The sequence below is a fragment of the Ornithodoros turicata genome, unplaced genomic scaffold (genome assembly GCF_037126465.1).
Source record: "Ornithodoros turicata isolate Travis unplaced genomic scaffold, ASM3712646v1 ctg00001222.1, whole genome shotgun sequence".
Lineage (NCBI taxonomy): Eukaryota > Metazoa > Arthropoda > Arachnida > Ixodida > Argasidae > Ornithodoros > Ornithodoros turicata.
In genome coordinates, this window is record NW_026999509.1 from 5358 (window position 1) to 26729 (window position 21372).

Sequence of the window (21372 nt, forward strand, 5' to 3'; positions counted from 1 at the left end):
GGAGCAGCTAATGTTGCTCCGTGTCATTTTCTCCCCTTGGTATTCTTTGTAAAAAAATGTGCATTTTTGGCACACTTTACTTTTGGTAACTTTACTTGTGCATTTTTATCTTGCTTTTTGTGTACTATGCAAGTGAGCGAAAAAAAAAAAAAACGAACATTACGTACGGGACAACTGAACATGAAAGAACTGATGTTCTGAGGCTAGAACAACATAGAAGGGACAAATACATACAAAGCTTCAATTTGCGTCGAACCCGTCGTATGAATGTGTGTATGAGTGAGCAAAAATTTAAGAGTGAAAGGAGGATGAGTGCGAGAGAGTGGTTGGTTTGTCCCTTCTGATGACGCACCCTGGAAGTCACTGAGAAGGCGTGTTAGCTTAGCTCAATTGGTAGAGCCCTGGACCGGCAATCCAGAAGATGTAGGTTCGAGTCCTACAGCTGACTAACCTTTTCAGTGACTTTCATCTTTCATATGGGACAGTGACCGCAACGTTGCTTCTTTTCGCCTCTCCGTCTGTATCATGGGCGTCCGTGTGACTTTTTTTCAGCGTAGGGCAAAGTAATTCATTCACGGGGAGGGGGGTTAGAACGTACAACAGATAAATACAGGACATGTATGCACAAGACAAGCATGAGGACAATCGAATGCTCTGATAATGTTCAAACCATTTTGACGATATCTGAGTAAGCCCTCTCTAACGGCAGAGCGTCGCACCGGGCACGAAAGTAGCGACAGACGAATGACAAGACTGCAGGTGCATAAGCTACCTGCGCGGGGTCAACGGGACACACATGAATCTGCAGTACGCAACAGTTAACCACAACATGAAGTTTGTGTGTCCCGTGACGGGCACTAATACCCAGCGTATAAACGTACCCTAACGTCTAACCTAACCTAACCAACAGGACAGCACTACCGTGTATGGAGTTCTAGATTGAGCAGTGCGACAAATATAACAATGGAAGCCATTGACATGCTCATTAAAATGAGTCGTCCAAGTAATCCGATGAACGCTGGAGGTTGTAGCGCGGATAGGGAAGTCAATCTCGCGTTCTTGATTACCTTGAGGCAAAAAAGAAATTGACATTGGAGCACCAGAAACTGAAATACTTGTCGATGCTTTCAATAAATGCGGTAAGATAAATTTACAGAAGTAAGTGAGAGGTAGCGTGTTTCTTCATTTTTCTATTGTTGTTCTTGTCGAAAGTACAATTATTTCGTGATTTGTCAAAAGTATACAATGAGTTGCAAATTATCATTACAACTGCACCTTACAGGCTTTGTCGATTGTTCTAGCAATGACTCAGGCAAAATATCCAGGTATGCCTCACGAGTCATCAAACGTACCATCCAAGACCTCTATGGGTGTTTCACCTAAGGTGATAAAATATTCTAAATGGCTACGTACTCGCCAGAGGATTGTCGGACTTTCGGTAATTACCTTCTGGAAACTTTTGCGATGATTGAGGAAGGCTTTGGACAATTTTTAATTGCGGAAAATTTATTTTTTCAATTCAACTTTGAAAACTGCCAAGCGACCCTCACTTTTTTTTGACAGAAATATGAAGTCCTCCACTGATAACCACACACCCAACCGAAACTATGCACTGTATAGAAACAGAAATAGCCTAAAAAATTAGTAAAAATTCGGCTTTAGCCCCGCCTACTTGATTGTCGCAAAGAAAAGCGTACGGTATTTGCGGGGAAAGGAGGAAGTGTTAACGCCTCTTGTTTGACCTTTCTTTGCGCCGCGTTGACCTTGATGCTGGTGACAACCGACTTATCACACGCTCGCAGGTGGTCAAGAATTATACTTGGATATCGTCTAATAATTTGGACATTATCAGAGGACCGTCTGCATGTCAGAGTATTCGATTGTCCTCATGCTATTGTCTTGGGTCTATCGGTTGTACGTTTTTGCCTCCCTCCCTCCTCCCTTCGGGAATTCTTTGCCCTACGCCGAAAAAAAGTCACAGGGACGCCCATGGTACAGACGAAGAAATCGTGCCAAAAATGCACATAATTTTACAAAGAATACGAAGGGGAGACAACGACACGAAGCAACACAAGCTGCTCCGTAAGGTGTGTCGTGAGGCTGGAACATACATATACAGACGGAGAAACAGAACGACCAGCCCCGCGTGATCCAGTATCGCACCTGACCGGCAAACATGACGTACAGGCGCATGTCCCACTGTTGTTTGCTTTTCTTTTTTATTGTTGTGGTTAATCGCTGCGACCTTTCATGGAGCCGAACCCAGCGCTCACATGCTCCTTCCCTTGACGACATTCACAGCGTGATGTCACCGGTGGACAATAGCTGGTGGACGCTGACCCCACGGAGACGAGGTCGCGTTCACGAGGTAAATAAATACTTTCTTTGATAACCCACACCATATGCGCAAGTTCCACCACATTACACGCTATAAACTCATTACTGTCTAAGTTGAAAGTGCCACTCCGTTATGGGGTACACGACCCCACAACACAAACAAGGAAAAGCAAAGGACAGGTTAGTAAAATAAATGGGAGTACGGGGGAGTTCCGGCTCTTCACTCGCAGCTAGGTAGTCAAGAACTATACCCGGCTAACCTTTCCTTTTTCCCGGTTGAGCTAACCTTTTAGTCTTTTTTTTTTTCTTAATAAATATATCCCCCCCCCCCCCCCCCAGTTATCATCATAATGATTTCAACCTCATCCGGACCGTCTGCATATCCGAGCTTTCGATTGCGCTCGATGCTAGTCTTTTGCCTATTAGTTGTAAGTTCCTCCGTCCCCGCTCCCCAGGGAATTCTTTGTGGTAGTACACACACACACACACACACACACAGAAAGGCAAAAAAAGAAGGTCCAAAACGAAAACGAAAAAGAGAAAGAAATCGTGGGAAATAAATATGCACATAATGTTACAAAGGATAAGGGGAGAAAACGACACGAAGCAACACAAGCGGCTCCGTAAAGTGGGCTTCACCTGATACCAAATTGCTACATTTCGCCATTCACGGCGGAAACTTACAATCTGGCCACAACGGTAGTTTTGTAAGGTGGGCTTCACCCTTCACCTAATGCACCCGTACGCTAAGGGAAGCCGACTTGGGGAATGGTGACGCGGTGACGCCACTGATCTCTATGTATAAAGGCTGGATCGCGCATGGGAGAGGGGCTCGTGGGGGAGAGGCGTGCCTTCGGGCCGCCATGTTGGTGTGCCCATAGAAAACAATGGGAGGCAACAGAGATTGTGAGTATTTATTGCGCTGCTAGCATTGATCGTTGTTTGTCATCACACAATTTTGTAAGGTGCCAGTATACTGATGTATCCTAACAGTGTTTCACAGGTGTCCTGCCGTTCGATTCTTAATTACGTTATGTTTTGCATTCCGAAACTAGACCGTCACTGCAGTGCAGCGCTGGGGATTGTACTACAGCACGTTTCCCAGCCAATATATTCCAGTACAAAATACGCACGATGCTGAGGTTCCAAAGACCCTTCCGTGTGACATGTCATATCCTACCGAACCGCTACGAAGACGCGCCTCGCCTGTTTGAAACGGCGGTTGGAGAATGTCGATGGCGATGAGGCAGACGTCGTTACGCTTCGGCTCGCGCTTGTTGGGAACTTCATTCTTGTTATATCACTCAACATACCTGACCGATCATTATAATTCCCGTGGAAAAGGTAAAATATGTTTTTTTTTCTCTTTCTCTTTTGTTTATTGACTATGGTGCGATACGTGATGAGTCGTTACAAATATGGTTAGAAAACGTATGGATATGATGGCATAAAATCAATATTATTATGAGGAAAGAGTGAGATAAGTACCACATCAAACAGGCCTTCCTCTACATGCGAACGGCACGTGAACAAATTGGGTGCGCAGTATGTTGAGTAAAGACGCAACGACTTTTCCGTTCGTGATAAAAGTTGACAATATGTCGAAGGTACAATATAGAACCCACGCAAATATTTGCTGCGCAAATCTTTCGTTGAGTGGCTCTTAAAATCAACGTTGTTCTTTATGTTCACAATCCACCATTGACCAGGTACAGTTGAAATAGCGTTGATTCAGCACTATCTATCTATACATACAACATTGCTCAACATTAGTCAACATTAGACAACGTGCATTCTACGTTACACCAATAGTCGGTGTTGAACAGCAGCTTATTCTGTGAGAGCTTTTTATTTGTTCAGTTGTACATGTCTGAAGTGAGACGTGATTTATTTAAGGATAGTTTATAACCTTTTTATGCAAAAAATGAAATTGCCACGTCTGAGAATGCTGGAAATGGCTGTTATCGACACAATACATCCTTGTAAGGTAAAGAAATGTCATTGTTGTGATATTCGTAGTATATCCACAGAATATTCACTGGGGGATATTTGTGACGTCTCATGGTGGATATACAGCGGACGTTGTGAAGATACGCGTGACATCTGTGACGTGTGAGACCAATTTGGGAGGTCTGTGGGATATTGATGGTTTGCTGGGACTATTTTGGCTGATAATCAACAACAAAGCCTGGCTTCATGCAGAAAACTTCATCCATTCATCTGATTCTGAACGGTCTTGTTCTCCACTATATTTTGGAGGAAGGCCCGTTGCAAAAGATTTTGGCATGTGGAGGGCGATTTCGTTGAAAGCTGCGGTAATCGCGCGCGTCATCTAGGGTCCGGTATCGAAATCGAAACTACCGCTCGCTGCAGCAGACGGAGCAGACGACAGGGGGTGGCGCTCCTAGTCGCAATCGCATTCCTGGTACGATCTGAATTTAAAAGTTCACTTACATACTATGTTTAGTACGTGCTAGTATTCGTTTTTTTCACTGTTATGGACATGTGTTGACATACAAACACATGTTTCGCTTTGTTCCAGCTGTACAATCGTATCACGTGATTGTCGTCTGCCGGTTTTCACTCTCTTTGCAGACGACACCGAAAGTCGTTTCTCTGATTGTCATGTACGAATTTCCTCAGTGTTTTTAGTTATATTCTTGCTCAAATCAGTGCATACCTTCTTGCTTTACATCTCTGAAGAGTTTTTCGTCACCACATCTGCAAGACGTTGACGTAAGCTGTTATTCCTTCATTTGGTTTGCCGTTCCTATAACGAAGCGCAAATCCTTCCGTGTATTGTGGTAAGCTGTGTAGCTTATGTCAGATTATAGTTGTGCTTGGAAAAATATGTTTGGAACTACAAATGGGGCACGATACACCTGATCGTATAGCGATATGTTCAGTTGTGAAGTTGTGAATATCACGCGCGAGATACGCTGGCTCTATCTATATATTCTTCTACGTGATAGAGTGAGCCATGAGTCGTGCCAGTCCACAGATTCTATTACATCGTATTTGTGTTCTTCAGCCACATTATACGGCTTTTGTGTTGCGCTATTTGGTCAATTCCGCACCGTGCAACACGATTGGGAAACCGAATGCCGTCTGCGTGGGGAAACCAAGTTAATCCTTCTTTACATACAGCTTATTCTACTAAAATACATCTCAAGTTGTTAAGCGTATTTTTTTCTGTTTGTATTGGTCATTTCCACATCACAGAAGAGTTATTTTCTTGTTCTGTACTTTTGCCCACCCCAGTGTAATTTTCTTGCAGTCAGCTTTTGCTTTTTTACTATGCAACGTATATATGCACAAAAAAAAAAAGAAAAAAAAGGACGCGGAAATATATTGATATATATAAATTCTTTATCAAACGAAAAGCATAAACAGAACTGCAAATGTGTGTTCTGACCAGCGCAAGCCGTAGCAGACGACAAGGCTTGGCCAAGCCTTGTCGTCTGCCACGGCTTTCGCTTTCGAAAGGGATGAGCTTAGCGTGCAGACGCTAAGCACATCTCTTTCGAAAGCTGTAGTTGACTTGGGAGAAAATGCTAGTGGTTTCATTTTTATTAACACGTGTAACATTTTACTGAAACTTTACTGAAGTTTTCAGAAGATATTTTTGCTCGTGACGCAGCATAGTTACGTCACGTGACTGTCGTCTGCTAGCATTTGTTTCTCATCGCAGACGACATGAAAGGAAGAGCAAAATACGAATGTCTTCGTCGCATTTGCGCTATGTTTCGCTAAAATCAGTGCACACTTCGTGATTTTGTGTTTCCGAAGACGATTTCATCACTGCGTGCGGAGATGATACAATGTAAGCTGAATGGCGGTAATTCATTATTTGCTTCCGGACTTCCTTCTTGCAGAGCGACTTTTACGCCTTTACTTTTGCCGTGCGCGGAATTTCTAACTGCTAATTTTCTTGGATACGTTTGCTAGTATTTTTTTTTTACGCGCTTTGGGTACACTCATTCCAAAATCCGCAGTGGTCTGTGTCTGATCGACAAGGGCAAGACAGAATAGATGTAGTTGTTGTAGGCAGGTTGAAATAACTGCCCTAGAGTGACTATAGAGACTGTTGTATGTGTGTCTCGCAATTTTCATTCGATTTCTACACTGAAATCTCGAGCGAAACAAATGGGACTGAAAAAAATACACGGAAATATATCGACAGATATAAATAATTTATCCAACGAAAAGCATAAACAGAACTGCAAATGCCCGTTCCGTAGCAGACGACAAGGCTTGGCTGCTCCAAGCTGCTATAGCACACGCTAAGCACATCTCCTTCGAAATTGTAGTTGACTTGGAAGAAAATGCTAGTGGTTTCATTTTTATTAACATGCGTAACGTTTTACTGAAACTTTACTGACGTTTTCAGGAAGATATTTTTGCTCGTGACGCAGCATAGTTACGTCACGTGACTGTCGTCTGCTAGCATTTGTTTCTCATCGCAGACGACATGAAAGGAAAGCAAAATACGAATGTCTTCGTCGCATTTGCGCTATGTTTCGCTAAAATCAGTGCACACTTCGTGATTTTGTGTTTCCGAAGACTATTTCATCACTGCGTGCGGAGATGATACATGCATGTAAGCTGAATGGCGGTAATTCATTATTTGCTTCCGGATTTCCTTCTTGCAGAGCGACTTCTTACTTTTACTTTTGCTGTGCGCGGAATTTCTAACTGCTAATTTTCTTGGATACATTTACTAGTATTTTTGGTACACGTTTTGGGTACGCTCATTCCAAAACACGCAGTGATCAGCGTCTGTCTGACAAGGGCAAGACAAAATAGATGTAGTTGCTATAGGCAGGTTGAAATAACTGCCCTAGAATGACTATAGAGACTGTTGTATGTGTGTCTCGCAAATTTTTATTCGATTTCTACACTGAAATCTCGAATGAAACAAAATGGGATAGAAAACAATTTCTGCGCCGTGGTGAAAAATATATGCGTTCGCACTGCGGACCATCCTATGAAGTGGTCCGCAATGGCATAAAGGTTTAATTTGCGGGCGACCTCTTTGTGGCGAGCGCTACATGCTTCAGTCGGGCTTTGGACATTGTTGATCTCAAATATGTTTTGATGCGACGGAGGCAGGAGAACGATCTTTATGACGGCACGACGTCAGTGGAATGGTTAGTTTGATTTTTAAGAGTTCTGTCAATTCCGATATAAGGTCTCTCTTATATGGCTGTCGACATCCCCCCGAGAAGTGTCCTATAACATATCACAGCAATGTTTTCAAGGGCACGACGCAACGCTGCGTAGCAATATATCGATCGCCATGTCCCGGTGTAACTCAAGACGTCCAGCATCAAAATATGCACAGTAGAATTTAGAGATGAAAGTGATGGTGATTGTCATCCAAACACTCGATAGTACAATCGATGGTTCAGATGACTACTCATTTAAGTATCGGCTCGTTACATCACTCTCAAAAATGACCTTCACCGCATACCACACTCCTAGCCAATCATCACCTCGAATAATATCGTTATCTGCCCTGATTTGTTGAGAACGGGAGGCGTACGCCTTTTTTGTGACAATTATGAACAGCATAAGTGTCACAAGAAATGCGTACGCATCCCGTTTTTAACAAACCAGGGCAGATAACGGTATCATTCGAGATTATGGTTGGCTAGAAGCGTGCTACGCGGTGAAGTTCATTTCTAACAGTACAGCTCAAACGTCCGAGGTCGGTGGCTGGGCCATCAGGCATTTCGACGAAATTGTTTTGTGGCGTTCCACTTCACGCGCACAACGCAATTGCAAAATATTTCGGTCCGAAAGATAACCGCTTCTCCGCTAGGTGTCTCAAAAAACTTCCGCGCAGTGCGCGAAACCTCACTCTATGTGCGCGGCTCTTGCGTGCCAATCCTTCAACGGATCGGGAACATTTTAGAGGGATGTGCTTGGAGAAGTGTGTGTCTATTTGCGAGCGGGTTTCTAGCGATTTTGAACATAAAACAGCAGAGAAGAACGACTGCCAATGTTGCACAAAACCTGCAATATTGATTATTTTTTAATGACACGTTAGGTATTACGTATCGAATTTTTTTTTTCATTTAATCCCCACAATGTGTACATTACCTAAAAAAATGTCAAGCCCCTAGGTATAGCCATTTTTTAAATGGAAAATCCGAAGTCCGAAGTTTCAGTTTTTTTCGCAAAAATGCATAAGTAGAGACGACAAAAAAAAGCAAACTGCAGGACGGTCTACACTCTTTAAAATGAACATCACCGCATAGCACGCTCCTAGCCAACCATAAATGATATCGTTATCTGCCCTGATTTGTTGAAAACTGTAGGCGTACGCCTTTTTTGTGACAATTATGAACAGCATAAGTGTCACAAAAAAGGCGTACGCCTCCCGTTTTCAACAAATCAGGGCAGATAACGATATCATTCGAGATTATGGTTGGCTAGGAGCGTGCTATGCGGCGAAGTTCATTTTTAAGAGTGTAGTGCCTCTAGTTTGCAGAAATAAAATATATCGAGGGTGTTTTTCCTTGTTAGGAACATACAATTTTTTGAAGTAGAGCGGTGTAGTATCTATGCCGCACGTGAGGTTTCTGGGTCCCGGGCCGCCTACGCCCCCAGCATACTACCCGACCTACGGCGCCTTCACCCCTGTGTTCCGTGTTAGAGCACCGCACGGGCCCGGGCTTACCCGAAAGCCCGATCCGGCCCACGGGCCGGGCCGGGCTAGAGTTTTAGTCACCGGGTCCGAGCCGGGTACGGGATTGAACACGCTGGCCGGTCGGGCTTGTATGCGAGCAAATTCAACGGGACTGGACAGCTGAATTTTGATGTCACTTTCTTTTTCCATTGGTTATGGGATATCATGGTATTCTCATCTAGAACTATCACCTTTTTATACAGGGTGCGTCACGTAACGAGCCATTTGTCCTTGTAAAAAAAGAAAAAAAGAAAAGGCTCAACAGAAAAATATGGGGTAAGCGGTTGCCTTCCACCACCACTCAATTTGACACCTACTAAAAATAATTTCGACGACTAATAATTGAAATGAATCGAATTTTTTAATTGAACTCGGAAATTTCCCTAGTCAATGTAACGTTTTTCTTGCTCAGTCCGATAGACCGTGGTTGAATTAGCCAAACTCACCGCAAAATACGATTCGTAGTACGGTGGTTATGTCCAGAAAAGTTGTCCGAAAATTGAGGTTTAGTTGCGCATCTTTCAGCTGGCAAAGGCGCAAATAAAAACCTCAGTTTTCGGACGACTTTCCCGCATATAACAGCCGTACAATACGTAACGTATTTTGCAGTGGGATTGGTTAATTCAACCACGGTCTATCTCATTTAGCAGGAAAAACGTTACATTGGCTAGACAAATTTCCGAGTTCAGTTCAAAAAAGTCATTCATTTATATTAGAGGTCGTTGAAAGTAATTTTAGTAGGTGGAAAATTCAATGGCCGGAAGGTAGCCGCTTGCCCCATATTTTTCTGTTGAGCCGTTTTCTTACAAGGGTCAAATCACACGTTGCGTGACCAACCCTGTATGTGATCATGATTATTTCGTGTAATGAGTCTGCTAGATTTCGCACGTGCACTCACACACATTTGGGGACAATTGGTGTGGCGGGCGTGCTGAGTGTCCGGCACGAGGGTCAGTTAGGTTAGGTGTTCTGACATATTTCGTTCGCGGGAGAGTACGAGAAAGGGGAACTAGCACCGGTGCGTGCGCAATAGAGCGGAGATGAGTCTCTCTTGAACCGCAAGGTACAAACATATCGCCCACGCGCCGTTCCGCGCTGCCTTCCCAAGCAAAAGCAAGCAAGCAAGCACCAAGCACAGAGCGACTTGCCGGCAGAGAAACACAGCCGTTCCGTTCGAGTGTACCTCATCACTCTCCCTACCAGTTAGCTGCGTCCTTTTCCTCCCTGGGCTTTGCTCTTTAGTAAATGTAAATAGAAACACGCGTCTCCGGGCCTCGAGAACACATAGAGCAGAGGCGGGCAGGGACGGGGCCTCAGCATGGAAACAGTTGGGTTCAGGCTGGGCCGGTGGAGTCGGGTATGGGCCGGGAAAGGACTGGAAATCTAGACGATGTCGGGCCCGGACCGGGCGTCCGTAACAGCCGGCCTGGGCCCTGCACGGGCCTGAAAATTAGGCCCGTGCAGTTCTCTATTCCATGTTAAGCTGGGTTACAGTAACACGGCGCTGTGCAGAGCTTGCCACATCCTAGCTACAATCCTTCATATCATCGAAGACTGTGAGCGGTACACGTGTGAACGCTGGGTGTTACGATGCCAACTTGAGCTCCTTTCCATTTCTTTATAAGAATATTTCCCCCAAAGTACTTGACCCATGGAGTTCCCCTCTGCATCAGTGTCGGGCTGTTCGCTCCATTTTTGCTTTCATGCAAGCCACTGGACGTCTGGATGTGCTCTAAACAGAACTCCGACCTGTCGTCGCTTCGCGTTCATCATAATTCATCCTCTCATGTTAACCGCTGTGAAGTGGGGTAGGGTCCTGTTGCTACCTTGGGGTAACATCCCATGCATGTCATCATAACTTCTTCCTCATTTATTGTTGTTGTTGTTCTTCTTCTCATACTACGATTTCTTTCAATGATAGTTGCTGCCCCGGACCAATGGACAAGACCAAGGTGGAAATAAGGGTCTCACCTCCACCACAGAGACAGCCGGGAGCTTCACCCACAGCACAACGAATACCTACACCAAAGCGAACTACTGGCGGAGCTGCGCACTGGTGTCATTGGTGTATTTTTGTGTTAGGACTGTAGATTACTTTTAGAAAGCCAGCCAGCCATGTGCATACATGTGACTGTTACTTTTGTTGCATGATTTCTGCGTTGCTACGGTTTCCCACTGATTGCTTGTAAGTTTCTTTCAAGGAATAGTTGCTGCCCCGACCAATGGACAAGACATGTGGGAAATAAGGGACGCACCACCCATACACAGAGACAGCCGGGAGCTTCACACACCACAGCACACGGATACCTACACCAAAGCGAACTACTGGCGGAGCTGCGCCACTGGTGTCCATGGTGTATTTGTTGTTAGGACTGTAGATTACTTTTAGAAAGCCAGCCAGCCAAGTGCATACATGTGACTGTTACTTTGTTGCATGATTTTCTGCATTGCTCGGTTTCCCACTGATTGCTTGTAAGTTTCTTTCAAGGAATAGTTGCTGCCCCGGACCAATGGACAAGACAAGGTGGAAATAAGGGTCTCACCTCCACCACAGAGACAGCCGGGAGCTTCACCCACAGCACAACGGAATACCTACACCAAAGCGAACTACTGGCGGAGCTGCGCCACTGGTGTCATTGGTGTATTTGTTGTTAGGACTGTAGATACTTTTAGAAAGCCAGCCAGCCATGTGCATACATGTGACTGTTACTTTGTTGCATGATTTTCTGCGTTGCTCGGTTTCCCACTGATTGCTTGTAAGTTTCTTTCAATGAAATAGTTGCTGCCCCGGACCAATGACAAGACAAGGTGGAAATAAGGGTCTCACCTCCACCACAGAGACAGCCGGGAGCTTCACCCACAGCACAACGGAATACCTACACCAAAGCGAACTACTGGCGGAGCTGCGCCACTGGTGTCATTGGTGTATTTGTTGTTAGGACTGTAGATTACTTATTAGAAAGCCAGCCAGCCAGCCAGCCATGTGCATACATGTGACTGTTACTTTGTTGCATGATTTTCTGCGTTGCTCGTTTCCCACTGATTGCTTGTAAGTTTCTTTCAAGGAATAGTTGCTGCCCCGGACCAATGGACAAGACAAGGTGGAAATAAGGGGTCTCACCTCCACCACAGAGACAGCCGGGAGCTTCACCCCCACAGCACAACGGAATACCTACACCAAAGCGAACTACTGGCGGAGCTGCGCCACTGGTGTCATTGGTGTATTTGTTGTTAGGACTGTAGATTACTTTTAGAAAGCCAGCCAGCCATGTGCATACATGTGACTGTTATCTTTGTTGCATGATTTTCTGCGTTGCTCGGTTTCCCACTGATTGCTTGTAAGTTTCTTTCAAGGAATAGTTGCTGCCCCGGACCAATGGGACAAGACAAGGTGGAATAAGGGTCTCACCTCCACCACAGAGACAGCCGGGAGCTTCACCCACAGCACAACGGAATACCTACACCAAAGCGAACTACTGGCGGAGCTTGCGCCACTGGTGTCATTGGTGTATTTGTTGTTAGGACTGTAGATTACTTTTAGAAAGCCAGCCAGCCATGTGCATACATGTGACTGTTTACTTTGTTGCATGATTTTCTGCGTTGCACGGTTTCCCACTGATTGCTTGGTAAGTTCTTTCAAGGAATAGTTGCTGCCCCGGACCAATGGACAAGACAAGGTGGAAATAAGGGTCTCACCTCCACCACAGAGACAGCCGGGAGCTTCACCCACAGCACAACGGAATACCTACACCAAAGCGAACTACTGGCGGAGCTGCGCCACTGGTGTCATTGGTGTATTTGTTGTTAGGACTGTAGATTACTTTTAGAAAGCCAGCCAGCCATGTGCATACATGTGACTGTTACTTTGTTGCATGATTTTCTGCATTGCTCGGTTTCCCACTGATTGCTTGTAAGTTTCTTTCAAGGAATAGTTGCTGCCCCGGACCAATGGACAAGACAAGGTGGAAATAAGGGTCTCACCTCCACCACAGAGACAGCCGGGAGCTTCACCACAGCACAACGGAATACCTACACCAAAGCGAACTACTGGCGGAGCTGCGCCACTGGTGTCATTGGTGTATTTGTGTTAGGACTGTAGATTACTTTTAGAAAGCCAGCCAGCCATGTGCATACATGTGACTGTTACTTTGTTGCATGATTTTCTGCATTGCTCGGTTTCCCACTGATTGCTTGTAAGTTTCTTTCAAGGAATAGTTGCTGCCCCGGACCAATGGACAAGACAAGGTGGAAATAAGGGTCTCACCTCCACCACAGAGACAGCCGGGAGCTTCACCCACAGCACATCGGAATACCTACACCAAAGCGAACTACTGGCGGAGCTGCGCCACTGGTGTCATTGGTGTATTTGTTGTTAGGACTGTAGATTACTTTTAGAAAGCCAGCCAGCCATGTGCATACATGTGACTGTTACTTTGTTGCATGATTTTCTGCATTGCTCGGTTTCCCACTGATTGCTTGTAAGTTTCTTTCAAGGAATAGTTGCTGCCCCGGACCAATGGACAAGACAAGGTGGAAATAAGGGTCTCACCTCCACCACAGAGACAGCCGGGAGCTTCACCCACAGCACAACGGAATACCTACACCAAAGCGAACTACTGGCGGAGCTGCGCCACTGGTGTCATTGGTGTATTTGTTGTTAGGACTGTAGATTACTTTTAGAAAGCCAGCCAGCCATGTGCATACATGTGACTGTTACTTTGTTGCATGATTTTCTGCATTGCTCGGTTTCCCACTGATTGCTTGTAAGTTTCTTTCAAGGAATAGTTGCTGCCCCGGACCAATGGACAAGACAAGGTGGAAATAAGGGTCTCACCTCCACCACAGAGACAGCCGGGAGCTTCACCCACAGCACAACGAATACCTACACCAAAGCGAACTACTGGCGGAGCTGCGCCACTGGTGTCATTGGTGTATTTGTTGTTAGGACTGTAGATTACTTTTAGAAAGCCAGCCAGCCATGTGCATACATGTGACTGTTACTTTGTTGCATGATTTTCTGCATTGCTCGGTTTCCCACTGATTGCTTGTAAGTTTCTTTCAAGGAATAGTTGCTGCCCGGACCAATGGACAAGACAAGGTGGAAATAAGGGTCTCACCTCCACCACAGAGACAGCCGGGAGCTTCACCCACAGCACAACGGAATACCTACACCAAAGCGAACTACTGGCGGAGCTGCGCCACTGGTGTCATTGGTGTATTTGTTGTTAGGACTGTAGATTACTTTAGAAAGCCAGCCAGCCATGTGCATACATGTGACTGTTACTTTGTTGCATGATTTTCTGCATTGCTCGGTTTCCCACTGATTGCTTGTAAGTTTCTTTCAGGAATAGTTGCTGCCCCGGACCAATGGACAAGACAAGGTGGAAATAAGGGTCTCACCTCCACCACAGAGACAGCCGGGAGCTTCACCCACAGCACAACGGAATACCTACACCAAAGCGAACTACTGGCGGAGCTGCGCCACTGGTGTCATTGGTGTATTTGTTGTTAGGACTGTAGATTACTTTTAGAAAGCCAGCCAGCCAGCCATGTGCATACATGTGACTGTTACTTTGTTGCATGATTTTCTGCGTTGCTTGGTTTCCCACTGATTGCTTGTAAGTTTCTTTCAAGGAATAGTTGCTGCCCCGGACCAATGGACAAGACAAGGTGGAAATAAGGGTCTCACCTCCACCACAGAGACAGCCGGGAGCTTCACCCACAGCACAACGGAATACCTACACCAAAGCGAACTACTGGCGGAGCTGCGCCACTGGTGTCATTGGTGTATTTGTTGTTAGGACTGTAGATTACTTTTAGAAAGCCAGCCAGCCAGCCAGCCATGTGCATACATGTGACCCCAGGCGAAAATCTGGGCTGGTCCCAGAATGGTTCCAGTTGAATCTGGACTGGTTCCAGTTGGATGTTTGATGGTCCCGGAATGGTTCCAGTTGAATGTGGATGGTCCCAGCTGGATTCCCAAGTGGGGTGGCTGGTTCCACTTTGGTGACATCAGTGGTACCACTCTGGTCTCAGATGGTTCCAGAAGTTCCAGCTGGAGCATCACAGGTACCATTTTGTTCCCAGAATGGTCGTTGAGACTCCAAGTTGGGCAGCTTCCCCCTTTAAGATTTCATCGTGTCCACACTTGCCATGTTTTGTTTGATCTATTACTCTGATCTATTTTAGCACATGCATGGTCTCTTTTTATTGCTGTTTATCCAGGTGCGCGCGTCTGCGAATGCTGTAACTCCAATTCGTGCACATTCTCCCCAGGCAAAAATCTGGAGTGGGACCACTTCGAAGTGGTTTATTGGACAGGTCCCACTTTGAGTGTGGGACCACTTAGTGACTGGGACCAGTTGAAAGTGGAACCAGCTTCACGATGGTCCCACTTGAAGTGGAACCAGTGGAATTGATCCAGTGGTCCCCTCTGCTAAGTGGTCCGGGATCCGGCCACTTAGCAGCTGGGACCACTGAATGCATGACCGAAAATAATGAGTAGAAATGCACATATTGTGGGGATGCCAGGGCTGGAGAGGCATGAGGCAGGGCTTGGGGAGAACAATGAGGGCAGCGAACTACCCGTTTAATGGCGAAAGCGATACAGACAACTAGCAACAGAACCGTCAAGTAAGCATGGCGAGCGACGACTACTGACTAGTGGCAAGGGAGTCTCTGGTCATTCAGACGCGGCGAGCGCATGCCACAGCTTTTGCGTAAGCAAGGGGGCGACCTCTGTTGGAGTCCAGGGGAAGTGTGGCATGAGTGAGGAGGAGGGGGAAGGAAAACCCTCACATCCCACCCCTTCCTGAAGACCAAAGTCCCATTTGAAGAAGTTAAACATTGACAACAATATGTCACAATACAAACTAAAATAAGCTATAAGCAACATGACAGTGCACAAACAAGAAAAAAATGTTACTTAGTGGACCAAAAACGTTTCACAGTTCGAGTTCATAGTCACTTAGATAGGACGGCGGTTTGCGCTGTCTATTTGGACGTTGAGAAGGCTGTTCTGTTGTTGGTTGAGACGCTGAATTTACTTGCGTCACTGGCAGTGATGCGGAGTAGTCCGAAGTGTCGGTCAGGTCACTGGCAGGCTGCGATGACAAACGGTCTTCGTCGATTTGCGCTGAAAGAGGGGGCACGTATTTCTTTAACTGGGAGACATGCATCGTGCGTGGTTGTTTGGTTTGTCTTATGGACTGTCCCGTAACTGGCATAGCCTGAAACGTCGATGGAGTGAGTTGTTCCGTTAGGCGGTAAACGCCTTTAAAGCGAGGGGAGAGTTTCTCGAGGCCTTGCAGAACTGGCTGTTGGCGGCGAATCCAAACGAAGTCACCCACTTGGAAGGAGTGTTGACGATGGGTTCGATCATATAGCTTTTTTCTACGATGCTGAGCAGTTTCAGAGTTTGTGAGAGCCTCTACGCGTGCAGTTTGAACATCTAGTAGCCGTTCTGCGAGCGACGAAGCACTTGGGGGGCGATGTCGTTCTTCGGGGAGTTTTGGCAAGTATCCGAAGAGAAGTTCAAACGGGCTGAAGCCAGTGCTGGCGTTATACGCTGTATTTACGGCGAATGCAGCTTCTGCTAACTTGGAATCCCAGGGTGGTTGGTTTTGTGGACTGATTTTCCATAGGACTGTGACGAGTGAGCCGTTGCTGCGCTCTATCATTCCGTTTCCTTCCGCTCGGTAGGCAGTGGAGTAGTGTACTTGCACTCCGTGAAGGCGCATGAAACGCACAAACTGGGCAGACTCGAAAGCTGCTCCGTGGTCGGAGAGACAATGGTCTGGGGCACCAAAACGGTAGAATATTGAATGCAGATGGGCTATTACGTCCACGGTGTTTGTAGAACGTACTGCGGCAGGGATGATGAAGCGTGTTGTGAAGTCAATCACGTTAAAGATGTAGCGGGCACTCCCTGTTGGTGGCATCATTATGTGGTCAAATGCGATGATTGAAAATGGGATTTCAGAGACTGGCACGTGTCCCATAAAGCCAACATTCTTTGAGGTAGGACGATTGTAGAGCTGGCAGGTTTGGCACGATGTAACATAGTTCTGTACTGATGCCGTTAGTCCGGGCCACCAGTAACGGTCGTGAAGCTTGCGTAGTGTGCGTTCTGAACCCATGTGGCCTGCACAATCATGCATAGTATGGAGGATGGCTGATCGCATTTTTGCGGGGACGACCAAGGTTGGGTGCCCAGAGTCCGACTGTTTGTAGAGAATTCCATCGATGTCCAAGAAGTCGCTGCACGATGGGTTGTCTTGCATTGTTAGCCGGGCGGCTGCGCACTGGGGATCCTCTCGTTGCAGTTCAGCGAGTGAACTGTTATGTGCTGTGATGGCAAGTGACAGGCGAGAAAGGTGATCGGCGACAACATTTTGGCGACCTGGGCGATGTTCCACGCTAAAGTCAAATTCAATTAAGTCCATAAGCATGCCTGTGAAGCGACGTGACGGGCGAACGTTGGTGGTAAGGCAAACAACAGTCCAATTGTCGGTAATGAGAGGAAACTTTCGGCCTAAAAGGTAGTGGCGGAACCTTAACGTAATGGCCCAATGGACGGTGATACATTCCCAAACATTACTGTGCAGTTTTTGTTCGTCAGGCGTAAGCTTGCGGCTAGCATACTCGATGACTGTGTCATGGCCATTCTGAAGTTGAGTAAGCACTGCACCGACAGCTGATGCGGATGCATCTGTAGTTACAGTAGTTGGAACTTCCTCAAGAAAATGTCCCAGAAGTGGCGCTTCAGTAAGGGCTTTGCGTACAGTCTGAAAAGCTTGTTCACACGTAGTGTTCCAATACCACTCGGGGGCTTTGACGAGGGCATACAGTGGGGTGGCAATCCTTGAGAAGTTTTTGATAAAGCGGCGGTAGAAATTTGCAGTTTGTACCCAGGAGAGAACTTGCTTCCGTGTTGTTGGTCTTGGGATGTTTAACATGGCGGTCACTTTGGTTGGATCGGGAAGTTTCCCGTCGCTGCAGAGGATGAATCCTAGAAAACGGATTCGAGATAGCCCGTAACGACACTTATCAAGTGAAACTTTCAGTCCATGGTGTTCCAAGCGGTGGAGCACCAATTGGAGCACTTCGACGAAGTCAGGAAAAGATCATGCGAAAACCAGAATGTCATCTAAATAGATACGAATTCCTGACTTTTGTGGGGCTTTGAAGTTGCTGAACACAAGTTGCATGGCACGTTGAAAGGTAGATGGGGCATTCTTGAGGCCAAAAGGCATACGTGTCCACATGTAAGTGCCACTGTGTGTGATAAAGGCAGTCTTAGCATAGTCCTCTGGTCGAAGGCTGACTTGCCAGTAGGCAAACTTTAAATCGAGACAGGCAAAGTAGGATGCTCCTGCTACATCGTGAATGATGTCGTCTGCATGCGGCAGTGGGTGCACGGCTGTGATTGTAAGTTTGTTTAAGGGTATGTAGTTGACGCAAAGTCGTTTCTTTTGTCCTCTGGTGACGACGATAGCCGGGAAAGCCCATGGCCCTGTAGCTGGAAGGAGGATGCCTTGCTTTAGAAGTTTATCCGTTTGCTCATCCAAAAACCGACGGTCATCTGGGGAGTATCGATATGGACTCCTGCTGTATGGCACTGCGTTGGGTAGTAATTCGATGTGATGCTCAAGTCCTTTTAGATGACCGATGTCATCTTCATTGCGAGCAAAAACACTGTGGTGAGTTGACAAGACTGAGGCGAGCTCCGACTGTTGTGCCTGCGACAGTTCCTTGCCCACAGCTGCTGGTGGCAAGTCGTCGTGAACAGGTATTGTAACGGTTTCATCAGGTGCAGAACGAGTGCAGTGTGATGGTGCCGTGCTTTTGCAAAGGGGCTCCCATGGAGGTTTTGTATCTGGTAGCGACGACTCCTGAAGACCCAGAGTAGGTTGGGCTTCTGGTGCTGTGCCTTGCGCTAGGGACGACTGGTGAAGAACAACTGCGCAAGATGAACGAGGATAGAGTTTGAGATGTGCTTGTACTACTGAACCTGAAGCAGGGTGGTGTACTTCTGCTGGGTTAGGTGGCTCAAAGACAAGGCGGGTGCCTGTTACGCGGAACCAGTCCTCACCCAAAATCAAGGGCAACACGTTATTGTGGAGGACAACAGCCTCTACGACTCCAGAAATAGGTCCAATTGTAATCTTCAGACAGATCGTTCCTTCTGGTAGAACGGTCGATCCACCGACTACTCCCAGTGGTGGCTGGGTCCAAGGAAGTAGCTGTGTGCTGGTCACGAGGGACTGGTGAATAATGGTCATTTTTGACCCAGAGTCAGGAAATGCGTCGCATGGTCCGATACTGGCGATAGTAGCTCTAAAAAATGAGCACTCCAGTTGAGACCCGTCAAAAGTTTCTGATGTGGTGGTATGTAGAGCGTGAGGCACTGGCGGTGCTGGTATGGTAGTAGTCTGTGTTGCAGTCTTTGATGATGAGGAACCGTGATTTTGTCGGCCTTGCTTTGTAGGGCACTTGGAGGAGAGGTGGCCTTTCTCACGACACGAGAAGCAGACAGCTTCGCTTAGTGGGTCACCAGGGCGGAATGCTGGTGCACCGTAGCGCTGAGACAGAGCTTCGTACCGGACTTCTTTTTGTTCCGGGGCTAAGTCCGCAATTCGAACACGCTGTTGTAGAGCATGGGGGCGCGGACGACCTTCTGGATAAGACTTGAGATTTGCAGTATTGGGACTTGCAAGTTGGTGTTCAGGTGGTCCAGTGTTGGGGGGTCCCAACGATGCACTTGGACGACTTTGATGGCGTTTGTATTCCTCCTGACTGTGACGTGGGGGCACAGAGGTTGGCTGTTGCAAATGCTGGAGTGTGCGATCTATGTCATTGCACATCTCAAGAAACGCTGCCACTGACGCTGGACGCTGTGCGGCGATGCTTGTAGCAGTGGACTGGGTTGATATACCCTGCAGTAGGTACTCCACTTTTTGAGCATCTGTGGGGGGAGCAGGGCATTTGTTGATAGCACGGAGCTTTCCGTAGGCGTAGTCACGCAGGGACTGGGAGCTGTGTTGCACGGTAGCCATAACCTGCTGCTGCCACTGGATCAGTGACGTTTCCTGTGCGAATGTGTCGAGGAAGGCAGTCTTCCATGAGTCCCACGTGGGGTACTCACGACCCGAAGTCAGATGCCAGTTCTTGGCTGTGCCGCGCAGTTTACTGGCCGCGATTAAGCGTGTAGTGTCTGGTGACCATGATGCCAGTTGTTGCGTTCGTTGAAGATCCTCAATCCATAGACGTGCTTTTTGTTTCTTGCCGTCCTCAAAGGCAGGTATGCTAGACGAAATGTCGGGCATGGTGGTGACGTTTATTTGAGGAACGTAAGACATCTGGTAAGGCTGAAGTACAGGATGCAAAGCAGACTGAGGTGCGGTTTGGGGATGGGGCGATGGAATGGCGCTGACTCCGTGGTCCGCTGTCGACGCTTGGGATGTGTTGCTTGAGTGGAGCATGGTTTCACACAATGGAGGAGACATAGGAAGAGTTGACGTAGCTATCTCTGAAGGCACACTCATAGTCATTGGTAGAGATTGCGGGGGTTGTTGGGCTTGTTGCAGGATATGTGTCAGTGTGTTGATGGATGCTGTAAGCTGTTGTAAAATTGGGGGTCAAAAGGCACAGGAGCTTGAGGGATATCTTGGAGCGTTTCCCGTGTTGTGGATGCTGTGGAACGTTCTGCGTCAAGGCAGGCTTGGAGACGCTGGACGAGTTCTGCGTCCGAGCCGGTTGTGTCAAGATCGCGACGTGAGAGTTCATCCCGAATTAGAAGTGGGCTGAGGCCTGCCATCGTAGCGGCGTCCAATTCCCGCCAATTGATACCCGGCATGGTGGAATCAGCGAGCGAAAGCCGCGTGACAATATGGCGGCTCAAGGCCAAGACGGCGAAGCCGAGGAAGAAGGCAAAGATGGCGCGGCCTGGGAGAAGGTCCGAGAACCGGGGTGACAAGCGAACAAAGCGAGGCTGGGCGGCATTGTGGTACGAGCGGGGTAGGCAATGGGTTGATGTCGACTGCGCCAAATGTGGGGATGCCAGGGCTGGAGAGGCATGAGGCAGGGCTTGGGGAGAACAATGAGGGCAGCGAACTACCCGTTTAATGGCGAAAGCGATACAGACAACTAGCAACAGAACCGTCAAGTAAGCATGGCGAGCGACGACTACTGACTAGTGGCAAGGGAGTCTCTGGTCATTCAGACGCGGCGAGCGCGCATGCCACAGCTTTTGCGTAAGCAAGGGGGCGACCTCTGTTGGAGTCCAGGGGAAGTGCGGCATGAGTGAGGAGGAGGGGGAAGGAAAACCCTCACAATATAGC

The 21372-nt window shown here is 47.2% G+C and overlaps 1 non-coding gene across 1 annotated transcript; it reads left to right on the plus strand.

Moving 5' to 3' along the window:
- The first annotated feature begins 375 nt into the window (after positions 1–375).
- On the plus strand, positions 376–448 carry Trnaa-ggc (transfer RNA alanine (anticodon GGC)). The gene has a single exon. It is a non-coding gene; the product is annotated as a tRNA-Ala (tRNA).
- The last annotated feature ends 20924 nt before the right edge of the window (positions 449–21372 follow it).